We start from the raw sequence: 12,253 nt of genomic DNA, 5'->3' as shown, positions 1-12,253 counted from the left end.
AATAAGAGGACTGCACACCAAACACGAAAAATACCACCAAATTGTAACACTCCCTCCTTCGTACTTCACTTTCGACACTAAGCTAGTCAGATAACATTCTCCAGGAACTCGCCAAACCCGTCCATCGGACTGCCACAGAATACAGCGTAAAACATCACTTCAGATCATACGTGACTATCCACCGTTCAGTGGCGTTGCTATTTACACCATCTCAAGCGTCCCTTGGCACCGCCCACGGAAATATGTGGCTTATAAGGAGCTGCTCGACCACTGCTTCATTACTATAAACTCTTTTTTTCTTAGGGATGCTGATGCCAGCTGCGACGTTCACAGCATTGAGTAAAACTGGGTATGCATCTTCGTCCCGTAAGTCACGTCTCGTATTTGCGAGTGCCCGCCGAACCGTTTTCCTTATAAGAGGCCCAATTGGCTTCCTTGATTTTCCACGTACTATTAGAGTAACAGATGTGCATAGTATCGACGTTGATGTTAATGTGAAACTCTATTGGGAGATGATCGGATCCCATTGAATCCTTTTTAACGCACCAATTAGATATTTCAGTAAAGCAGGGGGTGCAAAGAGTTACATCAACTGCGGAGGGTCTACGGAGAGATGAAGTTATTATGGTAGGAGAGCCATCGTTGAGTATCACTAAGTTATTATCTTCGATAACGCTTATCAAGGCCCTGCCGTTCCTGTCTGTCACGTCTCCTCCCCACGCTACATGGTGGGCATTCACGTCTCCAGCTACGATAAAGGGAGGACGAAGCTGACTTATTAATTGTCTCCAGTCATCTTCCACGATACTGTGCTTGGGAGCGTTATACAACGAGACAACTGTAAAAGGTTTTGTGGGCAGTTCGTATCAAATGGTTCAAATGGCTCTGAGTAATATGGGACTTAACTGCTGAGGTCATCAGTCCCCCTGACTTAGAACTACTTAAACCTAACTAACCTAAGGACATCACACACATCCATGCCCGAGGCAGGATTCGAACCTGCGACCGTAGCGGTCGCGCGGTTCCAGACTGAAGCGCCTAGAACCGCTAGGCCACTCCGGCCGGTATTTGAATGGTCAACCAGCGTTTTTTTTATTGTTATTCATCATGTTTCTGAGCCGCAGTTGCCCACCCCAGAAAGTTATTTGTACTTTTTTATAGTTTTAACCAATGCTTCCTTCCGTAGGAACATGCCGCACTTTTTTAAACAGCGTATATTACACATACACTTGTGCGTTCCTGTACATTCTGTATAAAAGGAAAGATTACACAACGGGTTTCTGATTCAGATACCTCATCTGAACGTTGGTTATTAGTGAGAAAATCGTGTTATGTCTCGTGTAAGTAGTAGAAAATGCCGGAATTCGGCAGTGCCAGTATCGTGGTCTGTTAACACTGTGGTTTATCGTTCCACAATATTGCTGCTTGTGTAATCGGGATCCCACGATTGCCACCTGAATGCCGAACTGATGGATTGAAATGCGCAATGCTCCGTGCCATGTGCCTAGCGCCAGACATTCATAGGTGGGCCATGCAGGATCGTACAGTCAAATCACGTAGAACTGGAGGGAGGGAGATCGGGTTTAACGTCCTGTCGACATCTGTGTCATTAGCGACGGAGCACAAGCTTACATGGTATCAAGGATAGAGGAGGAAATCGGCCGCGCCCTTTCAAAGGAACCATCCTGGCATTTGCCTGAAGCTATTTAGGGAAATCACGGAAAATCTAGATCTGGATGACAGGACGCGGGTTTGAACCGTCGTCCTCCCGAATACGAGTCCAGTGTGCTAACCACTGTGCCACCTCGCTCGTTACGTAGGACCTGGGCTTTTTTGCGGCAAAACAAGAATCCAAAGTGGCAGAGAGATGACGTCTTTAGCACCACGAACTGTCAACACGCTACTATTGTTGAGTCTTCCGGAAAGATATGTCGACAGTGGTGCACGCAACAACAAAACTGGACACAAGAATGACAGCAGACGAGTCCCGGTTCTGCATACTACAGCACCACGATGGACGTACTCGTACTTGGAGACTTGGAGGCTCCGAGGAGAACAGTCGTCGTTAGATTGCAAGTATCATTGTCATACGGACAAGTAGCTAGTAGCTTTGGTGCCGGTCGCAACACATCTAGTTCCCAGAACTAGTGACTTGAGCAGTACATTGTTGGCGATTACGGCCGGTGACTGTGCTCTATCTTCGAAGTCTCCGTGGTGTTATCTTCCAGCAAGCTAAGGCAAGACCTCATGTTGCCTATACTGTCCTGACCCACCTCGATACAGAGGATGTACGACTGTTGTCTTGGCCATCACATTCTCCGGGTCGCTCACTAACTGAAAATCACCTGCTCATGGGTAACCGAGAGAGTGGCACGCTGCCACTATGGTGAACCGTGGTATAGAGTAGAGACACGATGGAATCACATACCCTTATAGTCATACCAGCTCAGTTCGACTCGACGCACGGCCGTATTAGGGCCGTTATTGGTGTTCAACGTGGCAGAGTGACATTATACTGAGTGCACTATCCGAAAATTACCTCGAGCAATTAAACAGAGAACCGACTCGTGGAAATAACATCTTGGACCTACTGATAAAAAACAGACCCGAACTTTTCGACTCAATGTGCAGAACAGGGAATCAGTGATCATAAGGCCGTTGCAGCATGCCTGAATATGGAAGTTAATAGGAATATAAAAAAGGGAGGAAGGTTTATCTGTTTAGCAAGAGTAATAGAAGGCAGATTTCAGACTACCTAACAGATCAAAACGAAAATTTCTGTTCCGACACTGACAATGTTGAGTGTTTATGGAAAAAGTTCAAGGCAATCGTAAAATGCATTTTAGACAGGTATGTGCTGAGTAAAACTGTGAGGGACGGGAAAAACCCACCGTGGTACAACAACAAAGTTAGGAAACTACTGCGAAAGCAAAGAGAGCTTCACTCCAAGTTTAAACGCAGCCAAAACCTCTCAGACAAACAGAAGCTAAATGATGTCAAAGTTAGCGTAAGGAGGGCTATGCGTGAAGCGTTCCGTGAATTCGAAAGTAAAATTCAATGTACCGACTTGACAGAAATTCTAGGAAGTTCTGGTCTTACGTTAAATCAGTAAGTGGCTCGAAACAGCATATCCAGACATTCCGGGATGATGATGGCACTGAAACAGAGGCTGACACGCGTAAAGCTGAAATACTAAACACCTTTTTCCAAAGCTGTTTCACAGAGGAAGACCGCACTGCAGTTCCTTCTCTAAATCTTTGCACAAACGAAAAAATGGCTGACATCGAAATAAGTGTCCAAGGAATAGAAAAGCAACTGGAATCACTCAACAGAGGAAAGTCCACTGGACCTGACGGGATACCAATTCGATTCTACACAGATTACGCGAAAGAACTTGCCCTCCTAACAGCCGTGTACCGCAAGTCTCTAGAGGAACGGAAGGTTCCAAATGATTGGAAAAGAGCACAGGTAGTCCCAGTCTTCAAGAAGGGTCGTCGAGCACATGCGCAAAACTATAGACCTATATCTCTGACGTCGATCTGTTGTAGAATTTTAGAACATGTTTTTTGCTCGAGTATCATGTCGTTTTTGGAAACCCAGAATCTACTCTGTAGGAATCAACATGGATTCCGGAAACAGCGATCGTGTGAGACCCAACTCGCTTTATTTGTTCATGAGACCCAGGAAATATTAGATACAGGCTCCCAGGTAGATGCTATTTTTCTTGACTTCCGGAAGGCGTTCGATACAGTTCCGCACTGTCGCCTGATAAAGTAAGAGCCTACGGAATATCAGACCAGCTGTGTGGCTGGATTGAAGAGTTTTTAGCAAACAGAACACAGCATGTTGTTCTCAATGGAGAGACGTCTACAGAGGTTAAAATAACTTCTGGGGTGCCACAGGGGAGTGTTATGGGACCATTGCTTTTCACAATATATATAAATGACCTAGTAGATAGTGTCGGAAGTTCCATGCGGCTTTTCGCGGATGATGCTGTAGTATACGGAGAAGTTGCAGCATTAGAAAATTGTAGCGAAATGCAGGAAGATCTGCAGCGGATAGGCACTTGGTGCAGGGAGTGGCAACTGACCCTTAACATAGACAAATGTAATGTATTGCGAGTACATAGAAAGAAGGATCCTTTATTGCATGATTATATGATAGCGGAACAAACACTGGTAGCAGTTACTTCTGTAAAATATCTGGGAGTATGCGTGCGGAACGATTTGAAGTGGAATGATCGTATAAAATTAATTGTTGGTAAGGCGGGTACCAGGTTGAGATTCATTGGGAGAGTCCTTAGAAAATGTAGTCCATCAACAAAGGAGGTGGCTTACAAAACACTCGTTCGACCTATAATTGAGTATTGCTCATCAGTGTGGGATCCGTACCAGATCGGATTAACGGAGGAGATAGAGAAGGTCTAAAGAAGAGCGGCGCGTTTCGTCACAGGGTTATTTGGTAACCGTGATAGCGTTACGGAGATGTTTAGCAAACTCAAGTGGCAGACTCTGCAAGAGAGGCGCTCTGCATCGCGGTGTAGCTTGCTCGCCAGGTTTCGAGAGGGTGCGTTTCTGGATGAGGTATCGAATATATTGCTTCCCCCTACTTATACCTCCCGAGGAGATCACGAATGTAAAATTAGAGAAATTAGAGCGCGCACGGAGGCTTTCAGACAGTCGTTCTTCCCGCGAACCATACGCGACTGGAACAGGAAAGGGAGCTAATGACAGTGGCACGTAAAGTGCCCTCCGCCACACACCGTTGGGTGGCTTACGGAGTATAAATGTAGATGTAGATTGTGTACTAAATTTCGCATCCTGTATACCCTCAAATCACCTAAAAGTTCAATCATGTGTCGTTTGTGCCATACTGTATGCACACAATATGTAAAATTTCGCTATTTGCTAGCCTCTCCGAAGTTGCAATCTTCGCAGCACTATAATCCAGAATCATCTGACGACGACTAACCAGGCCAGCAATTCTGGTTTGTGGGGAAGATACGCCAATTACTACGTATGTTTCTCTTCCAGATACTGGATACGGACGGTGGCTTCAGTTGTGTGACTGGCTCATCATGAAGCAACACAAGCCACGCACAGACACGGTGGGTAGCATAACCCACATGACGTTTTTTTGCTTCTTCGATTACTTTGCTTAGTCATCATATCCTTTTGTTTTCGTTTCCGTTGAAAATTTTCTAGCTAGTTATGGAGAAACATTTCAGGAAATACGAATATCGTTAAGTGTGTCACCCTCAACGATTCATTTCTGTACACCAACGTTCAGCCTTTGTCAGCGCGTGCAATTTTCCCCCTTACTGCTACCTTTATTGTTTCAGTAAATATGTCGACAACAAATTTTTTTTCTCTTAATATATTTCACAGACTTCATTCATCAACTATTCCCAAACATCTTCATTTCGGTCATTTATCTGTAACATATACCGCCTTTTTCTGTAACATCACGTCGGTAATACATCCAGTTTCTTCTTCCTCTATTTTTCAACCACCAGAATGCATGTCACAAGCAAACGTACACATTTAGTAATTTCTTGCTCACCTCAAGTCTCAACAGCAATAGCAATATTAAACAGGAATGGGACTTCCACGCTTGTAGATTGTTTGCAGTAATAACATACAAAAAATTAGAAATAAAAATTGTGCTAGGAAATAGTCATACAAGTTTCAGAAAAGTAAAGATACCCAATAAGGTAAGTGTACAGAAGTAATTAAGATATATACGGGGCACCTTTTCGGCATTTGTGAGTATAAACAGAAGTATATGACGAAGTGGAGTAATTTGTTCAGAATCGTGAAGGAAATGGGGATTGAATAACGATACTGGTGAGTAATTTATAGCACTTTCAAACACAAGTTGCCAGTAATGAAAATGGAAAATGAGAGTAAATAAACTACTAAAAATGAGGATGGGAGAGTTATCATTCATTGCTCCGTCTGTTTAATTTCAATGTTGAGAAGCTATATAAAAACAGGAAGATTCACGACAGTATTAAAACTACATTTAGCTCATGAAGAGGTCAGTGTGCTTCAAAACAAGAAAGACAAAACTGAAACAATAGAACAGAACTCTACTTGAAAAAACTAAAGCATTTACCAACCAGGCGGTTGCTTTGAACAATAGAGGGTTTTACTGTGCAAGATCTTAATGGAGATAGCCTTCCATCAACCTGACACCTATATACAGTTTAACATTACATTCACACCATACCACAACTTTTTTTTTCCACTTGCTGTCTGACTTATTCCAGTGAAGCTTTAAAGCAAGTTTGGGATCCAAGCGCTACACCAATGGTAACGAACAGTATCATGAACGATAATAATAACCGATCATTCACTAAAACTAGAGATTATACAGTAAAAGAAGTGAAATAAGTGCGTGCATCTAGGTAGCAGTATCACTCTGAATATGTGAAGTAATGGAGACGTAAGGAATTTATACGCTAACTGCCTGTGAAGTTCGAGAAGAGTTAATGGCCCCGACATGATGATGCCGCCGTAACCCCGCGACTGTCAGCCAGTGTAAACAGGTAGAACTGTTTTGTAGGAGACGACACGTAGGGAAATTCCCTTACCGTATACACTGCGGTTCCTCAGTGCAATTAAAAGTGTCCTGACAGAAGATAGAGCTTGCTACGTTTCACTCCCAGCTTTTCCTTTGGTCAGTATGCTAGTTTTTATTGCATACCTGTTTAAAGACGATATATTTAGTATCTGTGCTGTGATGATTAAGTAGTTTTTTACAGCCATTTTATGAGACAAGATTTCTTTCTATGTATATACATTTCTGTTTCTTCCCTTCCAATTAGTAAAACGGTGTCACAGCTTTCGGTCGCTCTGTGTAAAGGCTGTAAAGGCATTTCGGCCATTTATCTGCCGATTTTGGTTTTCCTCTGTACCACTGCAGCGCCCCTATTAGCGCGAAGAGAACATGTCAGACGTGAACTCCTAACAATTAAAATGCAGTGCGAATATTTTATAAATACTACAAATTCTTTTCTATAATATAACCAATGTACACGATTTTATTATTACTTTGTGTTCGATTCGTCTGTGTTGTGTACTTCTAAGCACATGAATACAGAGGACTGGCACGTTCATCTCCTACACAGCCGCCGTTGGTTTTCAAATTTAGTGATTTCATACCAACAAGCGAGTAACCTCAGTGGTAGTCGCGGTGCAACAACAGGTTGAAACCTGAAATTTTCGTGTTGATACCACACCTTTTTTGCTCACTGAAAAGAACCCCCCAGCTATGGCGGCAAATATTCCAACAATGAATGTTACAAAATAACGCGGACAGGATTTGAAAACTTACGGGCATTCAAAATAGGTTATTACGTACACACTAAAAGTTCTCACTAAACGAAAAAAATAGCGACCACTATTATTTATTTTGCTCCTTTCGATCTTCTGTTACCATGAAGATTTCAAGATGACTGCCGGATATTTATGAATATAACCAGTGTTTACTCGTTAGCAACAACAAAAAATACAAGTATGATCTATCTCTCACTGCCTAATAATAATAATAATAATAATAATAATGTTGTGATAAATGTTGAAAACCAGCTCACGAACTATGAGGATCGAAACGAAAACAAATGTTGTAACACATTTAAATTCAGAGTACATTACAAGTACATCAGAAGTGCAAGTTTGGTAAAAATAAATCAAGACTGGAGACACAAAATTCTTCTCTCTCGCGACGTGGTGGTCAATGATTCAGAAAAAAGGCCTTGAATATATGGAAAGTGCTTGTATAATATGTATTAGATTTTCAAAAACATTTTTTCAAAGAAAATTGTCAACGATAAATACCATACACAGAACGATGTTTCGAGGACATGCATTATTAAAAATATTCCATATTTTTCACCAAAATTCATGTAAAATAAAATTAATAATCATACAAAGAAAAATCATACTGATATATTCCGAACGCTGTTGATAATCATCTCCTCTTGTTACACAAATACGACTTTCTTTAAATGTTTACGAAGTGTGTGGCCACCACCCACGAGCACAAAATCTTCTAGCCGGATGACAAGGTAAACAGATATTTGTCTAATAGTGTAATGACTCACAGGATTACTGAGTAAGAGGTATACTATTTAATGTACATTAGATTTCGTCAGCAAATGCAATTCACACTGCATTTATGAAAAAATTACCCAAGTGGAGACACTTGACTCGTAATTCATGGACAGAAAATCCTAACGGCCGATTCCCGATTCGCTCGGACTGGCGTGTGGTTACTGCAACCAACATTGCTTCCCGGACTCCGGCGAATTTCGAGCATCTAACAATCGAATTTACTGGCTTCTGGTCTCCTTGTCTACTGAACACCGACAAAAAATCTAATATTTTCCTGAAATTTGGGTGATGAGAAATGAAATATAGTTTCCGTGATGACAGAATATTCTTGTGCGAACTTTGAAGTACCCGCATCGTATTCTTTTTGTTGTGTACTTACCTGTGTGCAAGAAAAGCATTAAATTTATTTTGAACGTTGATAGATTGCCACGCTATATTGTCGTAACGGCTCGATTTCAGTACGATTCGTTAATTATTTATGAGAGCACACACGCCGACCAGCACTGTTAAATATACAGTCCAAGGGAACTTCTTTCTGTTTTTATAACTCACTGGTATCCTACATGTGATAACGAGCAGTGATTAGCTGCCGAAGTAGTTACTAATAATGCATTGTGCTGACAGAAAAAAATGACGTATTTTGTTTGTTTACATGGATTTAATCGTCGAACGAATTAAGTATCAAGTAAGGGGATTACAAACAGAATATGTGCATGTTAAAGAGCAAACTTCGTCAGTTTCAAAAGATAAGTCGCCAATAAAGTGAGCGGAATACGAAAAGTTACGAGAGCGAGACACGTGTGCTGCAAGAAACAGAAAACGCGCGCGCCTTCCATCCCGCCAACCTCACCTGCAAGCAGCCTACGGCGTCTTGACGGTTATCGACGGACGGCCCCGTCGTACTGAACACCTCCACTGCTAGCGAAGTTCTGCGCACGCTCCAGACTGCGCATCGACTGCAGCGCCGCGCGCGGTCAGTTTTCGCAAGTGCTTGCGTCACGGCTCACCGCCAGTCGCTTCACTCCGGCGCGCTGGTCTGGACAGATCCCCAGAAGAAACCGCGTCCGATAATAACGGTTGCAGCTTGGCGCAGCGGATATGGGTTTCTTCTTTGTCACTATAAGGTTACTGAGTTTCTTAGTTCTTGACAAGAGGAAGAGTTAACTGATTTTGTGGGTCGTATATTATTAGGTGTTTCTTCACTAGCCACACACTTTTCGGAACGTCTTAGTTTAGTAAGGCACACGCTATACTGAAACGGAAAAATATTCCGAACGAATCTGACACGTTTTGCGATGAATATAGGCATTATTGCAATGAAGAACGAGCACCTTATCTAACGATACCAATCTTTTCTCTGATCAGTTGTTTTCTTCTGCTGCCCTGATTTCTTGGCGTCGGAGAGACTGGGGTATTTTCGAAGAGTAGTAAATACTTTATATCCCCTACAGTTCTCGCTGAAGAAAGTAATATTTCATTTTTATTTTATTTTACTTTTTTTGTTTATAAGATCTCATCTGTTCAGCCCTCTAATCACTTGCTTCGATTCGCATCTGTCGCTGTAACACTACTCCAACAAAGTGGGGTGAGGATTGTGAAATCAAATCAACAGGATGGACTTCATTTCTAGTCTGATTATGGGGCCACGCAATTATGAAAGTGTTTATGCTCAGTGTGGAGCTGGAGGGGAACGATATCATTGTACTGCTTTCATTCAAACTGTATCACTATAATGCAGCTCCACTAAAGTGGAACACACCATAATCAGTATAGGCCTACAGAAAAATGCAGGATTTAAAACATTTTAGTGAGATCTCGCAACACAGTTCGCTACTAGACGTTGTAGGATGTAGGAAGATAGCCAGTGCAAATCGGACGTATATTTTAGTAAGCAAGATAATTTCAAACTTTAAACTCAAGATTTCAATAAATGAACTTTCCTGACTAACAGTTTCATGAGAGGACTATCTTGTACAATGAATTTTTCATTATACTATTACTTTTTGTCTTTACTATGGGACTGTAATTAACAATAAAATAGACCACTGGCCATTAAAATTGCTACACCAAGAAGAAATGCAGATGATAAACAGGTATTCATTGGACAAATATATTATACTAGAACTGACATGTGATTACATTTTCACGCAATTTGGGTGCACAGATCCTGAGAAATCAGTACCCAGAACAACCACGTCTGGCCATAATAACGGCCCTGATACGCCTGGGCATTGAGTCAAACAGAGCTTGGATGGCGTGTACAGGTACAATTGGCCATGCAGCTTCAACACGATACCACAGTTCATCAAGAGTAGTGACTGGCGTATTGTGAAGAGCCAGTTGCTCGGCCACCATTGACCAGACGTTTTCAGTTGGTGAGAGATCTGGAGATGCTGGCCAGGGCAGCAGTCGAACATTTTCTGTATCCAGAAAGGCCCGTACAGGACCTGCAACATGCGGTCGTGCATTATCCAGCTGAAATGTAGCGTTTTGCAGGGATCGAATGAAGGGTAGAGCCACGGGTCGTAACACATCTGAAATGTAACGTCCACTGTTCAAAGTTCCGTCAATGCGAACAAGAGGTGACCGAGACGTGTAACCAATGGCACCCCATACCATCACGCCGGGTGATACGCCAGTGTGGCGATGACGAATACACGCTTCCAATGTACGTTCACCGCGATGTCGCCAAACACGGGTGCGACCATCATGATGCTGTAAACAGAACCTGGATTCATCCGAAAAAATGATGTTTTGCCATTCGTGCCCCCAGGTTCGTCGTTGAGTACACCATCGCAGGCGCTCCTGTCTGTGATGCAGCGTCAAGGGTAACCGCAGCCATGGTCTCCGAGCTGATAGTCCATGCTGCTGCAAATGTCGTCGCACTGTTCGTGCAGATGGTTGTTGTCTTGCAAACGTCCCCATCTGTTGACTCAGGGATCGAGACGTGGCTGCACGATCCGTTACAGCCATGCGGATAAGATGCCTGTCATCTCGACTGCTAGTGATACGAGGCCGTTGAGGTCCAGAACAGCGTTCCGTATTACCCTCCTGAACCCACCGATTCCATATTCTGCTAACAGTCATTGGATCTCGACCAACGCGAACAGCAATGTTGCGACACGATAAACCGCAATCGCGATAGGCTACAATCAGACCTTTATCAAAGTCGGAAACGTGATGGTACGCATTTCTCCTCCTTACACAAGGCATCACAACGTTCCACCAGGCAACGCCGGTCAACTGCTGTTAGTGTATGAGAAATCGGTTGGAAACTTTCCTCATGTCAGCAAGTTGTAATTCGCGCCATCGGCGCCAACCTTGTGTGAATGCTCTGAAAAGCTAATCATTTGCATATCACAGCATCTTCTTCCTGTCAGTTAAATTTCGCGTCTGTAGCACGTCATCTTCGTGGTGCAGCAATTTTAATGGCCAGTAATGTATATGACAAGTACCATGCGGACAGAGATAGCCATTTGAAAGAACGATGCTAGTATCAACATGTCAAGGTTAATACTGGTACTTAAGATTTTAGAATCGTGAGTATTATCATTGGGAAGATGGTTTGGACAGACACAGGAAAGAGTTGTTTGTGATGTCGAACAAGCGAGGTGGCCGGTAGCAGGCCGGTGCTTCACACGGCGGCTGCTTTGTCGGTTGAGTGACACTTGTGTCCGCAGGGGGTATTGGGGGAGCCTGAGACCTCACAGGTGGAAGAAGAGAGAGGGCGTATGTGCGAGAGAGAGAGAGAGAGAGAGAGAGAGAGAGACTGTTTCTCTCCGTTGCGGATGACGGGACACAAATACGGCGTGCCCATGAAAGGTGGGTGTCCAGCGCGAAATTTTAGAGTCCTGGTTGGCCAAAAAACGAGTATGGATACATGTGCGAGGAACGGCAAAGTTTGGCGGCAACGAGATCGGGACTCGGGTGTCGGTGGTGGTGCGACGCGGACGCTGAACGTCTGCTACGCAAGAGCTCACACAGTGGAAAGGCAACATCACGCTGGTGCCTCGGACGACTGTCGTAATCTACGAATTATGGTGATATTAGAGCAAACAGCTGGCAAAGTAGGGCATTGTAATTGAAAGTGCGTACGCGTTCCACTAGCTCTTTGATTGAGCTCTCTGATTCTGTGT

The 12,253-nt window shown here is 43.3% G+C and overlaps 1 protein-coding gene across 2 annotated transcripts in view; it reads right to left on the bottom strand.

Moving 5' to 3' along the window:
* LOC124795301 overlaps positions 1-9,059 on the bottom strand; it is a 558,174-nt gene extending 549,115 nt beyond the window's left edge. For both annotated transcript variants that reach the window (XM_047259263.1, XM_047259265.1), the window contains exon 1: positions 8,968-9,059. The gene's annotated coding sequence lies outside the window, so the exon portion shown is untranslated. The remainder of the gene's footprint in view (positions 1-8,967) is intronic.
* Positions 9,060-12,253: the final 3,194 nt, after the last annotated feature.

Source organism: Schistocerca piceifrons, chromosome 4 (assembly GCF_021461385.2).
Source record: "Schistocerca piceifrons isolate TAMUIC-IGC-003096 chromosome 4, iqSchPice1.1, whole genome shotgun sequence".
In the NCBI taxonomy this organism is placed as follows: Eukaryota; Metazoa; Arthropoda; class Insecta; order Orthoptera; family Acrididae; genus Schistocerca; species Schistocerca piceifrons.
Note: the sequence above shows the minus strand (reverse complement) of the source record. Positions and strands in the feature narration are given on the sequence as shown.